General features: G+C 43.1%; 1 protein-coding gene across 7 annotated transcripts in view; it reads right to left on the reverse strand.

Annotated features, from left to right (window-relative positions):
* LRRC4C (leucine rich repeat containing 4C) overlaps window positions 1–17365 on the reverse strand; it is an 813407-nt gene that overhangs the window by 292643 nt on the left and 503399 nt on the right. For 5 of the 7 annotated variants that reach the window (XM_056527914.1, XM_056527913.1, XM_056527909.1 and 2 more), the window contains one exon: window positions 12052–12246. The exons of the other annotated variants lie outside the window; for them this stretch is intronic. The gene's annotated coding sequence lies outside the window, so the exon portion shown is untranslated. The remainder of the gene's footprint in view (window positions 1–12051; window positions 12247–17365) is intronic. 7 annotated transcript variants of the gene reach the window in all.

Consider the following 17365-nt stretch of genomic DNA (forward strand, 5'->3'; position numbering starts at 1 on the left):
AGCCTCATTGGAGATGTAATCCAAAACATCTGCCGTGCCGAAGGTTGCCTCAGGGAGGACAGAAACCTCCCGTGGAGCAGAAGGGCAAAAGCTTTATCCTTTGGCTATGGGATAAGATGTTGCCAACAGCGTACCCCTTTAAGGTGTTAAATGTTCTATATTTAAATCCTACCTCATTCAGCCTATAACTTACAGTTCTCTCACAGACATTGACTCCCGTTTACGCTCAATAGTTTGTCATTTGTTGGTTTGAGAACTTATTCCAGACATATTGCTTTGAGTTTTATATCTTGATGCTTGTACATCTTTCTTTGTATACACACACGTTCTTCTTTAATAACCTTTCCATAGCCCTTATATATTTGCACTATATTTTACACAGAGTTAACTGGGAACAACCAACATCTTCTGGCCCAATCTGCATTGAATTTCCACCTTGAAGGAGATGTATAATCCTTTCTATTGATACAATTGACAATACTTTTGTTGGGACCATTATTTCTTACAATTAATATCTTATGCAAGAAGAAAAATGTCTGCACTCACCAATTGACTTTGAAAGAAATTCGGACGTTATTCAGCGTAGTAGCAATGTCCATAGAAAATCCCAAAAATACACCCAGGTGAGCAGGGAGGGGCTCACCTGGGTGTGTTTTTTGGATTTTCCCTCCCTGCTCACCTGGGTGTATTTTTTGGATTTTCTATGGACATTGCTACTGCGCTGAATAAAGTCCGAATTTCTTTCAAAGTCAATTGGTGAGTGCAGACATTTTTCTTCTTGCATAAGATATTGATATACATGCTTGCATCTACTGTCTAGCACCCCAAGGCTTTTTACCACACCTAGGTATTATTTATCTCAGTCCATAGGTGTTTGCAGTGCCCATCCGACTCTTGTGTTGATCTATTTCTTACAATTACCCAAGCCCACAGCTTGGTAAACTGTATAAGCACTCTCGCTTTTACCTAAAGACCAATTAGCATTTTTTTAGGCTTATGTCCATATTTGTGATTCAAGATCTTTTTCCTCATTAATAAGTAATTCCAGGTGTTTTTTTTGTTCCCTTTACTTAACCTAGAAAGAACATATGCCAGTAATAAAACAATTTACTGCCATTTCTCAAAGGAGTTTTTTTCGCGAAGCCAGAATAGCAGCTGGTTGCCAATGTACCCGTTGATTTGGGTTCTCGTTTAATTAGATATAGGGTCAGCTGTAATGTCAACAATCTAGAATGTGAGTATGAATACTGAGTGAGTGAATATGCCACTTGTTCCGCTCACACTTGAAGGGCCCTTTTCAATGAGCCTCGATGTCTAGTCACTTGGGAATAGCCCTTCATTGCCTCAATAGACTTTCCATCAGGCAGCACTATAATGAGTGACACCATCTAGAAGGATGTCCACTATTTCTTTAGGACTTTAAGCAGCAATTGAAAATAGATTGAGTTAGAAAATGTGTAAATCAATGTCCTAAGTGAACACAAATGGTAAGTGATTGCTAAGACTTGGGAGGAGAGAGGAGCAGATAAGCTTACTGGCCGACATTTATCATTGTAGTGTAAGGGTGGTTTCATACCACGTTTTGTACTTACGGTTACCGTATATGGCTGGGAGAAGGGGGGGCGGGACTTAATCGCGGCACCCGCACTCAGTTATATAGGGGAACCATATTTAATGCATGTCTATGAGCCGACCGGAGTGAGCCGCAGCTTTCAGTCGGCTGCGTTTTTGACTGAGGTTGGGAAACCGCATACGGCCGAAAACGCAGCCGACCGGAGGCTGCGGTTCACTCCGGTCGACTCATAGACATGCATTAAATATGGTTCCCCTATACGGCTGAGTGTGGGCACCGCGATTAAGCCCCGCCCCCTCCTCCCAGCCGTATACGGGAACCGTAAGTACAAAACGTGGTGTGAAACCACCCTTAGTGAAGCATTTTTTTACTATGTAAAATGGAGAAAAGGACAGGCATCCTGCACTCACCGCGTAAATCTGGTCATTTGGCTGCCATCTCAGCTCGCTCCTCCGGAGGGATCTTCAAGACAGCATGGGGCGCTCAGAGGCAACTTCCGGCATTTTCACGCAATGAATGTGCTTCGTCCGGCCGGACGAAGCGCATTCATTGCGTGAAACGGCCGGCAGTCGCCTCTGAGCGCCCCACGCTGCCTTGAAGATCCCTCCGGAGGAGCGACCCAAGATGGGAGCCGAATGACCAGATTTACGCGGTGAGTGCAGGACGCCTGTCCTTTTCTCCATTTTACCTATTGATGACTTCTGTTTCAATTATCCTAGCACTGCCATGTATGGTTAGTACTGGTCTCCTGCCTAGTGTGAGTATATCCATCTCGTGGTGATAGAGGGTTTAAGGTATCGGTGCCACTTTTTGGTTATTTTGTTTGGAAGCATTTTTTACACCTTTTTGTGTGTGCTGGTAATGTGTAGGAACACCAAATTTATTAAATGGTCACAGAGCATTTGATACATTTTGTACAGGTCACATTTTGTGAAATTTCACTCTTCACATACACCAAAAAGCTAAGCTAAGTCTGGGTTGGTGTAGTTGTAGAGACTTTTCAGTGGCGTTGCACCTTTTCACAAAAAGGCTCAGTCCATAAACCCATCTATATCATGTGTATTGCCAAAATCAGTGAATTGAAACTCAAAATCAGCAGAAATGTGTAAACCAAAAGGTGCCAAAAAGGCACAAATATACCCTGCTTATGCCTTTCTTGCGCCTTTTCTAGACACGAAAAACAGTCTAAAGACAATGATGAATGTCGGCCACTGTGTTTCCATTTCTATTCTCCTTTGCTTTATTGTGTCCCACCATTTACATGTTCAACAAACAGTACAAAACCATGAAAGAAAATGCAGGTCCCATATATACAAATACAGTGACCCCCCCCCCCGGACCTACGATGGCCCCGACATACGATAATTTCAGCATATGATCACTCTCAGAGGCCATCGCATGTTGAAGGCAGCATCAACATCCGATGCTTTTGTATGTCGGGGCCATCACATAAACGGCTATCCGGCAGCGCAGACTGCTTCAGCTGCCACCGGATAGCTGTTTATGGTGCCCCGTGTGGTCCGCTGACGATCACTTACCTGTCCTCGGGGCTCCGACGCGTCCTCTTCGGGATCCCCTGCATCGTCGGCGCTCTCCATCGTCGTCATCACGTCGCTGCGCACGCTGTCCCGTCATCCAATAGGAGCGGCGTGCGTAGCGACGTGATGGTGGCGACGTGAGAGTGAGGATGCCAGGGAAGCAGAGGCCTTACCGGAGCGTCGGGGACACCTCGGGGACGCGGCGACAGCGATGGAAGGCGACATCCAGGGCAGCGGTGACGAGCGGTGACGGTCCGGAGCAGCGGGGACACGCGAGTATAACTTCAAATACCAGTGGTCTTCAACCTGCGGACCTCCAGATGTTGCAAAACTACAACTCCCAGCATGCCCGGACAGCCGTTGTCGCAGGTCGTAGACCACTGTCCTATACTTTACATTGCACGGATCCCTCAACATACGATGGTTTCAACTAACGATGGTCCATTTGGAACGGATTACCATCGTATGTTGAGGGACCACTGTATACTACAAACCCTTTAAAGGGGTATTCCAGGAAAAAACTTTTTTATATATATCAACTGGCTCCAGAAAGTGAAACAGATTTGTAAATCACTTCTATTAAAAAATCTTAATCCTTTCAGTACTTATGAGCTTCTGAAGTTATAGTTGTTCTTTTCTGTCTAAATCCTCTCTGATGACACCTGTCTCTGGAAACACCCAGTTTAGAAGAGGTTTGCTATGGGGATTTGCTTCTAAACTGGGCGTTTCCCGAGACAGGTGTCATCAGAGAGGATTTAGACAGAAAAGAACAAACTTAACTTCAGAAGCTCATAAGTACTGAAAGGATTAAGATTTTTTAATAGAAGTAATTTACTAATCTGTTTAACTTTCTGGAGCCAGTTGATATATAAAAATGTTTTTTCCTGGAATACCCCTTTAACAACAGGGCATAAACCAGCCTCCTGCCATCATAGTCTGGTTCATCTCACAGGCGCGCATGCGCACATTGTGCCCTGCAAACGCGGCAGCAGATGTCACATGAAATGGTTGCAAATCCCTGTACATATTATTTACAATTTTAAAAGATTACAACCAAAGTGTATACAAAAATGAAACTTTAAAACTATGGATAAAAGAAGATGAGAGACTTAATTGTTTGCAACATGGAAGGGGTACTCTGGTGCTCTAGTGTTTTGAATTTTTTTTTTCAGAACGCTCGGAGCTGGAGGCTATGATCATGATGTTACAGCCATGTCCTTGTGACGTCACGACACGCCCCTTCACTCATGTCTATGGGAGGGGGGGGGGGTCAGTCTCCCATAGAAGTGAAAGGAGGGGGCATGGCTGTGACGTTATGGCCACTGCCGCAGGAACCCTGCCTTTGTTTAGAATGCTGAGTGCTGCGGGAGATCACGGGAAGCCCCAGCAGAGACACTCCCGGTATCAGACATCTTATCCCCTATCCTTTGAATAGCAGCAGAGTACCTCTTTATCTAACAGAAACGTGTTTGAAAGGGCATACAATTTTGTAATAATAAATACACATTAAAGTTGACTAAAACAAAGTAAATATATTATTGTTTACCATAAAAACCTAGGTCATCATCAATAGGTTTAGATTAGACTGATAATTTACTGAGCTCCTTACTTCATATATGACGAATTTGAATGGAGTGAGTTTACCCAGTTATTAGTTATATGCAAGAAAAGAATGGGATGGGGAGCAAAAGTCTAGCGCTTGGTAAAAAACACAAATTAAAAATAAGCGCAAAACCTAGACAGAATGGTGGATAGAGTTAACTCTGTCTTCAGACATACAAGCAAGGATTGATCTTTGGGGGGTGGGGAGGGGGGTGTCCATCTTAGACCCTCCTATTAATTGGTAGCCATGCTATACTTTAAAGTAGTTGTCTCTTCATGATAGATCCCTTTTAAAAACAAACTGACATCTGGTTCACCCACTCTAAACTGGGTTATAGTGCAAGGGAAACAAAGTAAAATGATGTATTAATTACAAGAATTGATGCAGCCGTTTTCAAGTTACAGGCTTTGTTGCTACTTATGCAAAAATGTCCCTTTGTGCAATGGAGGCGGGATCCGGCTTTCTGAGCTTCCCTGCTCCCTTCCTCCATGCTCCCATATGTATCAATCTTTGGTCCCACATCCTGATGATGTGTGTATCCATGTGAGCAATCTACTAGAATAATAAACTTACGCGGGCATAAGCTTCACGTCACTAGGACATAAGAAAAGAAGAGGAGTAAGCTGCACCTGCGCTCTGCTATCACAATTGTGATCAAAAATCACATCAATTTCGGCTAATGGCAATTAGTGATGAGCGGCATATTCCATATTCAAATTCGTGAATATATGGACGAATATTCGTCCTATGTTCGCAAAATTTGCATATTCAACCTATTTGCGATTATTGTAGTTTTTCGTAAATGCGCATGCGGAGAACTATCTACCTATCTATCTATCTACCTATCTAATCTATCTATCTCATATCTATCTATCTATCTATCTTTATCATATCTATCTATTTATCAATCTATCTCATATCTATCTATCTATCTATCTCCTAATTCTATCTATCTATCTCCTAATTATTGGTCTATGAAATTTTTCATTTTGAATATTGTCGTCATATTCATGAATATCGTCACTATCTACCTATCTAATTTTAGTGACGATATTCGCTCTCCAGTCTAGTACAGTAAATAGTATAGGAATCTTCTTTACACCACAAGCTGGAAGCCGGGAGGGATGAGATCACTGTGATGTGTTCTGTGGGGAAAACCAAATATTACGAATATTCGTAATTACAAATATATAGCGCTATATTCGCCATATTCACAAATATGCAAATATGCAAAATTTACAATAAATATTCGAATTGCAAATATTTGTGCTCAACACAAATGGCAAAATTTCTCTATAAAATGCACTGTGAAAAAGATAACACCTCAAAACTGGACATAATGTAAACTGAGCCCAACACAGTTTACCCGGATGAATTTCATCACCAGCAGCCTAATTAGATGACCAGGTGCAGTGATGAGACTCCAGCCTTTCTCTGCAAAACCAGACGATCCATAGGATATGAAATCAGCATGGAGGGAGAAAATCATTTTAGTAATAAAATACGGATCAGTATGACTGTAAACTCATGCCTGCCACATCAGCTAAAACAGGTAAGCACGAGACATACACAAAACCTCTATATTGTTCACTAATTATAGCCCATGCTGCACTGTATTTTCTTTAAACACAGCCAATCAGGTGTCTTCACTACGTAGTTCCTGATACCAGCGGCACCGGCATACAGCTAAACTAGCCATATAAAATACAGAGTCGTTTTCCACTCTAAATTTGGAAATCTAATCCACGAACAATACACTGGCAGAAAGATTCATTTGGCAAGACTTATGTTCACCATTAGTGTGATTCCAGCTCTGGAGCTCGATGTCGGATGAGCCAGCAAGGTTTTATAAATAAAACTGATAGTTTATTTCTAAAAAAAACATGAGAGAGTTATTTCTGGTAATCATCAGCCGGAATTGTTTGTGATTCGGAGAAGAGCCGTCTGCAGTGTTTAACTCCATATACCGGCCGGGGATGGAGGAGCTAGAGACGTCATTGGGGGAAATGAAATACAGCCCGGGTATCTAAATTTTACTTAAAGGGGTACTCCAGCCCTAAGACAGCTTATCCCCTATCCGGCCCTAACACTGTCCATTCAGAGCTCAGAGTAAGTGGGGACACCCCTCCATTTATTCATACATTTCCAACAGGCACAACAGAGGAACAGCACAGGATTCTCCAGATGTACCAGTACAGTGGTCCCTCAACATGCGATGGTAATTTGTTCCAAATGAACCATCGTTAGTTGAAACCATCGTAAGTTGAGGGATCCGTGCAATGAAAAGTACAGGAAGTTATACTCACCTGACCCTGCCACTCCGGACCATCACCGCTGCCCTGGATGTCACCCTCCATTGCTGTCGCCACGTCCCCGGGGTGTCCCTGCCGCTCCAGACCGTCTCTGCTGCCTGGGAACGTCGCTCTCCATCGCCTTCATCACGTTGCTGCGCGCGCCGCTCCTATTGGATGACGGGACGGCGTGCGCGGCGACGTGATGACAACGACGGAGAGCGACGGCGATGCAGGGGATTCCGAAGAGGACGGTCTGGAACATCGGGGACAGGTTGTGACCATCACCGGAGCACACGGGGCACCTTAAACGGCTATCCGGTGGCAGCTGAAGCAGTCTGCGCTGCCGGATAGCCGTTTATGCGATGGCCCCGACATACAAAAGCATCGTATGTTGATGCTGCCTTCACCATGTGATGGCCTCTGAGAGTGATCGTATGCTGAGATGATCGTATGTTGGGGCCATCGTAGGTCGGGGGCGAGTTCTCTGTACTGCTTAAACCAGTTTCGAGGAGCTGATGGGTCATAATTGAAGACGGGAGATGTTTTTAGTGCCTATTTGAAAAATGAAGAAACTTTTTTTTTTTCTAAACAAGAAAAGGTGAAGGAATTAATCCAGTGGAAAATCTCAGTTATTAATATGACATTTGTTCCATTCAGACACTCTATCAGGAGTCCTCGTGTAGCCGGGATCTCAGCTAAACCAATGTAATGTGAAACTAATCACTTAATTCTAGAAGAGAGGCGCCACACTCCTTTGTGTCTGCTTATTTTCTCCTTTGTGATGCTGCAACATGCTGTAAAGATGATGATACGTCTAGAACATCCAGGTAATGATGTGTGAGATTAGCAAACGTCTTACCTGCGACACCGTACAAGGGAAATGTCACAAAGCAAATGTTTTGCTCTGAAGCAATGTAATCAGGTTCTGTCATCGGCCCAAAATTTCTAGGCGGCAAAAAGCAAAAAAAAAAAAAAAAAAAAAAAAAAAATACAAAAACTAAACAAAAAAAGTCAATAAAGGTGATTTAATCCAATCTTGTTGAGGCTAACAAATATTATGGTAATAAGAAAATACTGAAATCCACTGAAAAGCTCCGCATTGTGCTTATCTCACATACAAGTTCTGCTCTCAACACGCCATTCAACCTTTTTATTATTTTCCTTTTTTTCTAAGATTTTCTAAATTTTTTAAATTATTCATGAAAGTATCTAAATTTTTTTGCGTACCCTTGTATTTATTTATTTTAGATTTGTTTTATTCTTTTATAATTTCATTATTAAATTATTAATTTTAAGTATTTCTAATCTTTTTTTACCTCACCCTTTATATTGAGTTTTTTTTTCCTCTAGATTTTTTATATTCTTTATTATTTCACTATTAAATTAATCATAAAAGTATTTCTAACCCTTTTTTGTACCATGCATTGATGTATTAATTTATGTTTAGATTTGCTATATTCATTATTATTTTATTAATAAATTAATCATTAAAGTATTTCTAACCTTTTTTAATATTATTTATTTATTTATATATTTGTTCTATTCTTTATTATTTCATTATTAAATTATTTCTATTTAAAAGTATTTCTTATTGTTTTAGTGTATTTTATTTCTCTTTTTGTTTATTTATTTCTCTGTGTACTTTAATTAAAGGGGTATTCCAGGATTTTTTTTTTTTTTTTATTTGACTATGCTACAGGGGCAGTAAAGTTAGTGTAGTTCATAATATAGTGTCTGTACCTGTGTTTGACGGTTTTCTCACAATTCTTCTGTGATTTTCACCCCAATATTTATTTTTAACAGCATACAAAATGACTGTTGTCTCATATATATAGTAAAAATTAATTTACTGTAAAGTATATTAGGAATATTTGTCTTATAAATAAAGGAACAGCATATACATTTTTTTGTTTAATGACAGTGCCCATTTAAACCACTGGCAACTTCTGTGCCCAAGACTTGCTTGAGTCTACAGTGAATGAACTTCCAGCAAGTCTGTATTCAGATGGCTGTAGTTTTGAGCAAGTTCCTAGGGGATTTAAACCGGTACCCTACCCCTGGAACATGATCGGGGTAAGGCTTGAAAGAATAAAATAGTCCAAAAAAATTATTTTAGTTGGGAAATCCTTAAAGGGGTACTCTACCCCTAGACATCTTATCCCCTATCCAAAGAACAGGGGATAAGATGTCTGATCGCGGGGTCCCCTGCAATTTTTGTGCAGCACCCGGCGTACATATAGAGGAGCAGTTGGAGGGGGTTGTGACATCACGTCCATGCCCCTCGTGCGGTCACTACTGCCTACTCAATGCAAGTCTATGGGAGGGGGACACGATGTCTCGCCCCCTCCCATAGACTTGCATTGACGGAGCGTGGCGTGACAGGAGGAGGGGCGTGGCCACGAAATCATGACCCCCGCCACCGGCACCCAGCGTCAGGAACAAAATATTCTGTCACTGGGAGAGCAGAGTACCCCTTTAAGTGTAATTCTCCAATAATTAAAAATAAATAAATGAGTTGGGTGTGAAGAAGAACCGGGAGGTGGGAGGAGGGAAGTGACGGACCGGTACATTGATGTGTCGGCGGTTCTCCCAGGATTTACATTCTCAGCAGCTATGATATCTGCATAAGAAACTGCTCTGAGAATAAATCAGGAAAAATGATTAGTTAAAAAGTGGCAGCTTGTCATTGCCGGATAGAAAATGAATGACTTGAAGTACAGACACAAAGCTTTGATAGATTTCGCTGTTTATTAGCTCGCAATAAGAGTTTTTGCAGGCAGATTTGACAATGATGAAATAAGTTTTGTTGACATAAAATTTTAACAACCTTATGAGAAGACGCAGAGAGGGGGGGGGGGTTGTTGAATTTTTGCTGCTGTGATAAGGATGGTGCTACCACTTTAACAAATTGGGAGATGGGGGGGGGGGGGGTTGGATCTCGTCTTCCAGAGAGATAAGTTGCAGCAGGGATGTCTGTCAGATGCTAATCTTTTTTAATTTATTTAAATTGGGGTTGGCAGCTTAAATCTAATGACTATGACGAACCGTACAGAAATCATAGTACAAGAGATTTAATAGAAATATCCATATCCTATCTCAGAGTCAGTCAAGCATGGCGAGAGGTCTCTACTGCATCAAATGAGCTCAAAATTCTGCTATTTTTTTTTTCTTAACTTTTACTATATGATCATTAGACATTACAGATACTATATCTATATCTATATATATATATATATATATATATATATACATATATATATATATATGTCCTTACTTAGCCTAGGTAGAGCCTTAAAGGGACATCTTATCCCCTATCCAAAGGTGATGTCGGCGGCATCACCCAAGACATCCGGTGCACAGAGCGCACTTTGCTCCATGCCAGATGACTGGCAATGCGGGGTGGAGGCTCGTGAAGTCATGGCCTAGCCCCCTCAATGCGAATCTATAGGAGGGGGCGTGGCGGCTGTCATGCCCCCTCCCATAGCCTTGCATTGAGGGGGCGTGGCCATGACTTCACGAGCCTCTGGCGCTGCACTCGATGCTCTAAACGACCGCCTTTGGATAAGATGTCTAGGGGCGGAGTACCCATTTAAAGGGGTACTCCGCTGCTCAGCGTTTGGAACAAACTGTTCCGAACGCTGGAGCCGGCCGCGGGAGCTCGTGAAGTCATAGCCCCACCCCCTCATGACATCATGCCCCGTCCCCTCACTGCAAGTCTATGGTAGGGGGCGTGACAGCCGTCCCGCCCCCTCCCTTAGACTTGCATTGAGGGGGCGGGATGTCACGAGGGACGGGGCTATGACATAATGAGCTCCCAGCTCCAATGTTGGGAACAGTTTGTTCCAAACGCTGAGCAGCGGAGTACCCCTTTAAGGAAATTCTAAAGGAAATTATCAGCCTTAAAGGGGTATTCCGGCTTTATACAGCTTATGCCCTATCCAAAGGATAGGGGATAAGATGTTTGATCGCGGGGGTCCCAGCAGTGGGACCCCTGCGATCAGAATCTTATCCCTAAGGTTTTTGCGGAATAGCGAAAACAAAATTCCGCTATATGAATTGGACTGAAGAATTTAAATCAATGGGCAGTAAATTTCGGCAGAATTTCCTGTGGAACTCTTCCATGGAATTCCGTACAGAAAATAGCTGTTTGAACATGGCCTCATAATTATACCCTGATATTATTCTGTACTTACTAAAATGTTGTACATTAAAACAAGAGGAAAGACAACATTTTATTGACCCAGGGATGTTTACTTTTAATACCCTAGACCACCAGGGACTTTACTCCATTAACTACTCTAGACCATCAGGATGTTACAATAAACCCCTTCACTGCCTCAAACCACCAGTGTTCAACCATAAACCTCTTTACTTTCTTAGCCATCTGATAACCAGAGATAGATGATCAGGGATATTACCATTTGACCCTTCACTACCCTAGATCACTAGGGTTGTTAACCCTTTACTACCCTAAACCCCCAGGGATGTTACCCCTTTAACTTTGTAAATAACTAGTTATTAATTCCCTTTTCCCTGATGAAGGGGCTCCCTGGCCCTGAAATGTGTTGTGCTTTTGGTTCATATAATACATCTTGTCTGTGATTTGTTAAATGACTCTCCTCTTGGTGGATTGCGCCAAACACCCAAAATTTTCTCCTCTTTAGTTTTCCTACATTCCTTGGCTGGCATACTCCAAAGCCCACACCTGGGAGGCGGCACCAGCTCTACTACACCTGCAAAGAATTTGCGTCTGTTACACAACAAAATAAGGTGAGCAGTTCCTCTTAGAGGTCCCTACACCTCATATACTGAACCATTCTTTATATACTGCCCTATGAGAAGCCCTGTGTCTTTTTTATTTCTTTAGATCTCAAGAAAAATGTAAGCGGCTCCGAAACCCTTTAGTATAGCAGCTCCACTATATGAGTTCTGGGTGTACACTGCGGGTACTCCGAGCAACGACCAGTGGTGGTGCTAAGACAATGTCCAACCGCATCCATAAGTTCATATAATAGCAGAAACAAAAAGATATCCGGCACTCACCGCAGCAATACAGGTCATACGGCTTTTCTTCTGGACCTCCGACGGACGGGACGTCAAGGCTGGCATGGGGCCCTCAGAGGCGACTGCTGGCAGTTTCGCGCAGTGTAGTGCACTTCTTCCGGCCTCCTAGGAGTTCAGTATAGGGGCCTCTGCTTTATTGAGCGGTTGCGGTTCCACTTTGATTTCTCTTGAGATCTAAAGAAATAAAAAAGACACAGGGATTCTCATAGGGCAGTATATAAAGAACGGTTCAGTATATGAGGTGTAGGGACCTCTAAGGGGAACTGCTCATCTTATTTTGTTGTGTAACAGACGCAATGGTTTTCAGATATTGGCATACTGGTCGAAAAAAAAAAACAACGTCCTCAATCACATTCTTTGGAATGAGGTCTAAGCCAGAAATACCGTTGCGATTCACTCTGTATTATCCCTTTAACATTTATAATAATACTGCAGATGCGTTCTCACTCGTTCACACCCCAGATAATAAAAGGTCATTATAATACACACTAACTCTGCAGTCCCTGTAAATGTCACGCCACGCCAAGCAATATAGCTTAGATTATAATAACATCCTATTAGGCTCAGCGTTTCGTGGGCCGCGACACAATCTCTGGTGACGGAGGATGTTGTCCAACTGAACAACGGCAGCCGGAAAAAAAATTCTTTGTTAATAATTAACAAACTGTGAACCAAACACATCTTGTCAAATGAGTTTCTTTTTTTTTTTTTTTTTTTTGCGCGTTATTCTTGTAGCAAAAACAGTTCATGTCAAAGTCTGTGCTAATTTAATCTGTTGACATAATACATTTGTTCTCATCACACTTGTCAGCTCCAGCGGCAGCTAATTTTTATTTAAAAGACTATGAGCAGTCACAGGCAATAAGGGAATGTTTCTATTATTAGGGATAGGCAGATAACCAGTGTCTTAAGGTAAGTGTGGGTAGACTCCGCAGGGGCAATGATGGGGTCACCTCATGCTGGGTCATACCACTACAACTCCCTATCGAGATTCAAGATTCCCCATTGAAATGGATGTAACTCTGGCCATTGTATCTTCTCTGGGGACCAGAGGTAAAAGGGGTATTCCGCACCTCGACATCTTATCCCCTATCCAAAGAACAAGATCAAATGTGGTTTGTAGAAGAGGACCAAGGAGCCAGGACAGAAACATAGTCATGGAACTACAACTTGGTCAAATAGAGACAGAACCCAACCGGCCACTGAAGCACCCGCGATCTCCAAGCAGCACCCAGGCATTTTCAATAATTTTGTTCAGAGCACTGGGTTTGGGTGGACGTGGTCGTGACATCACCCCTCCACAGCCGCCACACCCCTCCTAGAGACAGGGGGAGTGGCGTGACAACATGGCCACGACCGGCCAAAACCCAGCGTTCTGAACAATATATTTAAGATTGTCGGGGTGCTGCCTGGAGATCGCGGGGGTCCCAGTGGCTGGACCCCCGCGATCAGACATCAGTTGTCTAGGGGTGGTTGTTTGGCCCTAATTGGCCCACAATTCTGTTTTTGGGCTCATGTTGGCTTACAAATAAAGCCTCCTGTACAAATGTAATCTCCTGTACAAATGTAGTCTCCTTCTGGTCCACTCCTGGTCTGCTCCTATGCCTCTGTTTTAGCCTTGCTTTTTTTTTTTCCAAAGACAGTGCCCTCCTTGTCTCCACTTTGGGTGTGGAATTACAAGTTGTCTCTATTCACTTTAATGGAACTGAGCTGCAGAACCACACCCAAGCTGGAGACAAACAGCAAGAGGTCTTTGAAAGAAGAAAGGCCTGTTTTTTTGATCCCGGGAATACCCCTTTAACTGACCTGGTCCTGGATTCGGTCTTACTTTGTCTTACCAAGTTTTAGTCCTATGACTATGTTTCTGTCCTGGCTCCTTGGTCCTCCTCTACAATCTACATCCGACTCTCAACTGGTGACTATTCTAAGGCAAATGACTTGATGAACCTGTGGCAGCGAAGTTCATATGTTCTAGGGGAGTTAGGGTAAAAAGTAAAAACCTAAATTTGCCCAGAATAAAAAAAAAACACACCTTTTTCTATGTTGTACATCCAGGTAAATCATAACCTTTCTAATATACAATTTTTCTTAAATCTCCTTTTTATAAATCATGGCTTATAAACAAGACCACAAGGGGTCCCCATACCATCCAGAACATAATCCTGTCTGGCTGCAGCATCATTTTTGTTCCAGACAAAGCACAGGTTGGGACAAAATTCAGTAAATGAGGGCAGGACTAGCACTTCTCTGTGCTCACTCCTGTCCGATGAGAATGCAGCTTGAAAACAGAGAGGAGGGGGTTACAGATCAGCTTGCAATGTTTGGAGGAAGAGACCCAGCAAAGCAGACTCAGGAAGGAAGTGAATGCATGGTGAGTGAGGGCGGGCTCAATGCTTGCCTCAGACACGCCCCTTCCTGAGCAGTGGATGTCAGAATGAGGGAGCAGCAGAACAGAGAAATTTGTGCGCCAAATACAGAAGCTAGACACATAAAAAAAAGACATGTAAAGTATCTGCATCACCTGGTGAGTTACATATAGAAGCCTAATTTTTTTAAAGGTACACTTTAAACTCTGTGCCTTAGTCTAATCAATGCAAAACTGGTTTTAGGCAAAGGATCCACAATCTTGCCATGGGCTATATTGAATATACAGGGGTCTTTTTTAACTTTTCTTCCAATCTATCATAAAGAAGGGAGGGCTGGGAAAGTATTCCAATTTCCGGAAACCAATTTGGTTAATAAGTTATTTGTATTATAGAATTTTTTTTTTTAAACAAATGCAAGTCCTTGCCCATTGACAATGCTGACTGTGTTTCTAATGATGTATTGTTTTGTCAGTTCTAAAAATTTAGTTGGAAGTGAGAATAAGATAATGGCTAAATAAATCCAGAGGACTGTCCATTAAATTAAGTAGAGGTCACGTAGGTGATTATGAAGCATTGCTGACTCGCAAGAATCCGGCTTAATAAATGTTTTGTGAATTTTATCCGCATTTAGAATGTTTCTGATTTGAATGCAGGGGTGCTGGGGGTGCACACTCTGGGGGGGACACAGCCTGCCAAAGCATAGGTCCATTACAGTTGAAAGCTTGCCCTCAGTGTTAGGACCTGTGACCTACACCAAGAGGAGACTGTGACCTCTGCCCCGATGCAGCGCAGGCGCCAATCAGTGATGTCACTCATCAGCGACTGCACTGAGGAGGAAGAAACACATGGCCAACCCATACAGCAGAGGAGATTGCTCGTGGGACATGAGGTAAGCATACGTTTTTAATTTGCTATTTCATCCTGGTGTCTTGGTGGTGGGTTGACTATCTACCCGGCCTACTGACCAGCTACTTGGCTACCTGACTATATATATAGCCACCTACCTGGCTACCTGCTTGCCTACCTATTAAACTATCTACCTGGCTACCTATCTACCTAACTACATAGTTATGCTTGAGAAAGGTCAGTTTGAGCTGAATGAAACGTCGCTGCTGTATTGACACCTTTTATGGAATAAACACCTATTTTTTTTTTTCATGAATTTTGGTGCTGGGGACAAGACTTTTTGTACTAACTACATAGCTAGCTACCTTGCTAGCTGCCTACATAGCTACTTAAATACCTAGAGCGAAGAAAACGGCTGAAGCACACCGGAGAATCCAAAAATGCTAAAAGTGTTTTATTCCAGCTATAAATAAGACAACATTTCTGTGGCCTCACACCACCTTTCTCAAGTCGGACTTGAGAAAGGTGGTGTGAGACCACAGAAACGTTGTCTTATTTATAGCTGGAATAAAACACTTTTTGCATTTTTGGATTCTCCGCTGTGCTGCAGCCGTTTTCTTCCCTCTTCAAATTTTGGAACCAGGAACGGGGTCCCTGAGACTGCCTGCACCCACAGATTTACCTTCCTTTTCTGAGAGTGCTGCTTCAGTCTTCTCTTTACTTAAATACCTATCTACCTACCTGGCTACCCACCTAACTACTTACATAGTTTCCCCGAAAATACACCCTACCTCGAAAATAAGCCCTAGCTGGATTATCGGGGTGGGCTGCAATATAAGCCCTGCCTCGAAAATAAGACCTAGGCCAGGGGTACTCAACTGGCGGCCTGCGGTCTAGATCCGGACCATGGCCGCCAGTGATGTGGACCTGAACGCACGCCCCCCTCCCCTCCACCCCCTTTGGCTGGTCCCTTGGCAAGTTAAATGAGCCGGGGCAGGGATGATGTCGCTTTAAAACGTCTGCACGTATGCACGCCCGACATCACGGACGTGTCCCTGCCCCGGCTGCTAAGCAGCAGAAGGAGATCCCGCCGCAGAGAGCTGCAGCTTCAGTTGCGGACTCTATGATGGTGGGGTAGTGCTGGGTTCCGCTTGGGATGAAATGTGTAGTTTATTATGGCAGAGGGGTGGGGAGCAGTGTAGGAGTGTGGAGGACGACGGGGGAAGGGGAGGATGGGGGGCTGTAGCAGTGTGGAAGATGGGGGGGGGGGTGCGGCATCCTCCACACTCCCACAGCCCCCCATCCTCCACACTCCTGCAGCCCCCCTTATGAAAATAAGCCCTAGTGTGTTTTTTGTGACTAAAATTAATATAAGACCCGGTCTTATTTTCGGAGAAACACGGTAGCTACCTACCTACAAAACTGGCTTCATACTTCCTGGCCACCTACCTTATGGAACATTGCATGGCTTCTGAGACTCCATATACCAGTTTTTAGATTCCCTCAAAGAGACACACGTCCCCCTCTGCGCATGTATTGCCCCTCATTTTGTGATTATTTAAGTCTATTATATGTATTGGACATGGATATACAGGGTAACCACCTATAGGTGGCACTGGAGAGACAGTTTTCTTCCTTGGACGAAAGCTAGTTTGCATCCTTCTTCCCATGGAGCATTGCCTGTAAGACATCATCCATAGCAGGGTCTCCCTGATGAAAACCAGTATCCTCCACAGATATGTATAGGGAAATATATACTATTGTATCACAACCCAGGGGCTAAAGTACTGCATTACCCTAAATCAGTTATCACAAGGGGCTAAACTGCGATAGATTTGTACATAGCACAATATCATAGAATCCTATCTCCCCCCCCCCCCCCCCCCAAAATATTACATTTGCAGATTTATGGATGTGACATTTCCCCATTTCCCTTTAGTAGTAACAGATCTTAAAACATCTGGGTTTATTCTCCGTCCTGTTATTGGGTATAAATAGTGCAGAGATGTAGTTCTCCTGCTGGGATGGAGAATTTAGATCATCTGCAGTCTTCTGCATTGTGGTGTTGAATACTAATGTCA

Source organism: Hyla sarda, chromosome 6 (genome assembly GCF_029499605.1).
Source record: "Hyla sarda isolate aHylSar1 chromosome 6, aHylSar1.hap1, whole genome shotgun sequence".
NCBI classification, from domain to species: domain Eukaryota; kingdom Metazoa; phylum Chordata; class Amphibia; order Anura; family Hylidae; genus Hyla; species Hyla sarda.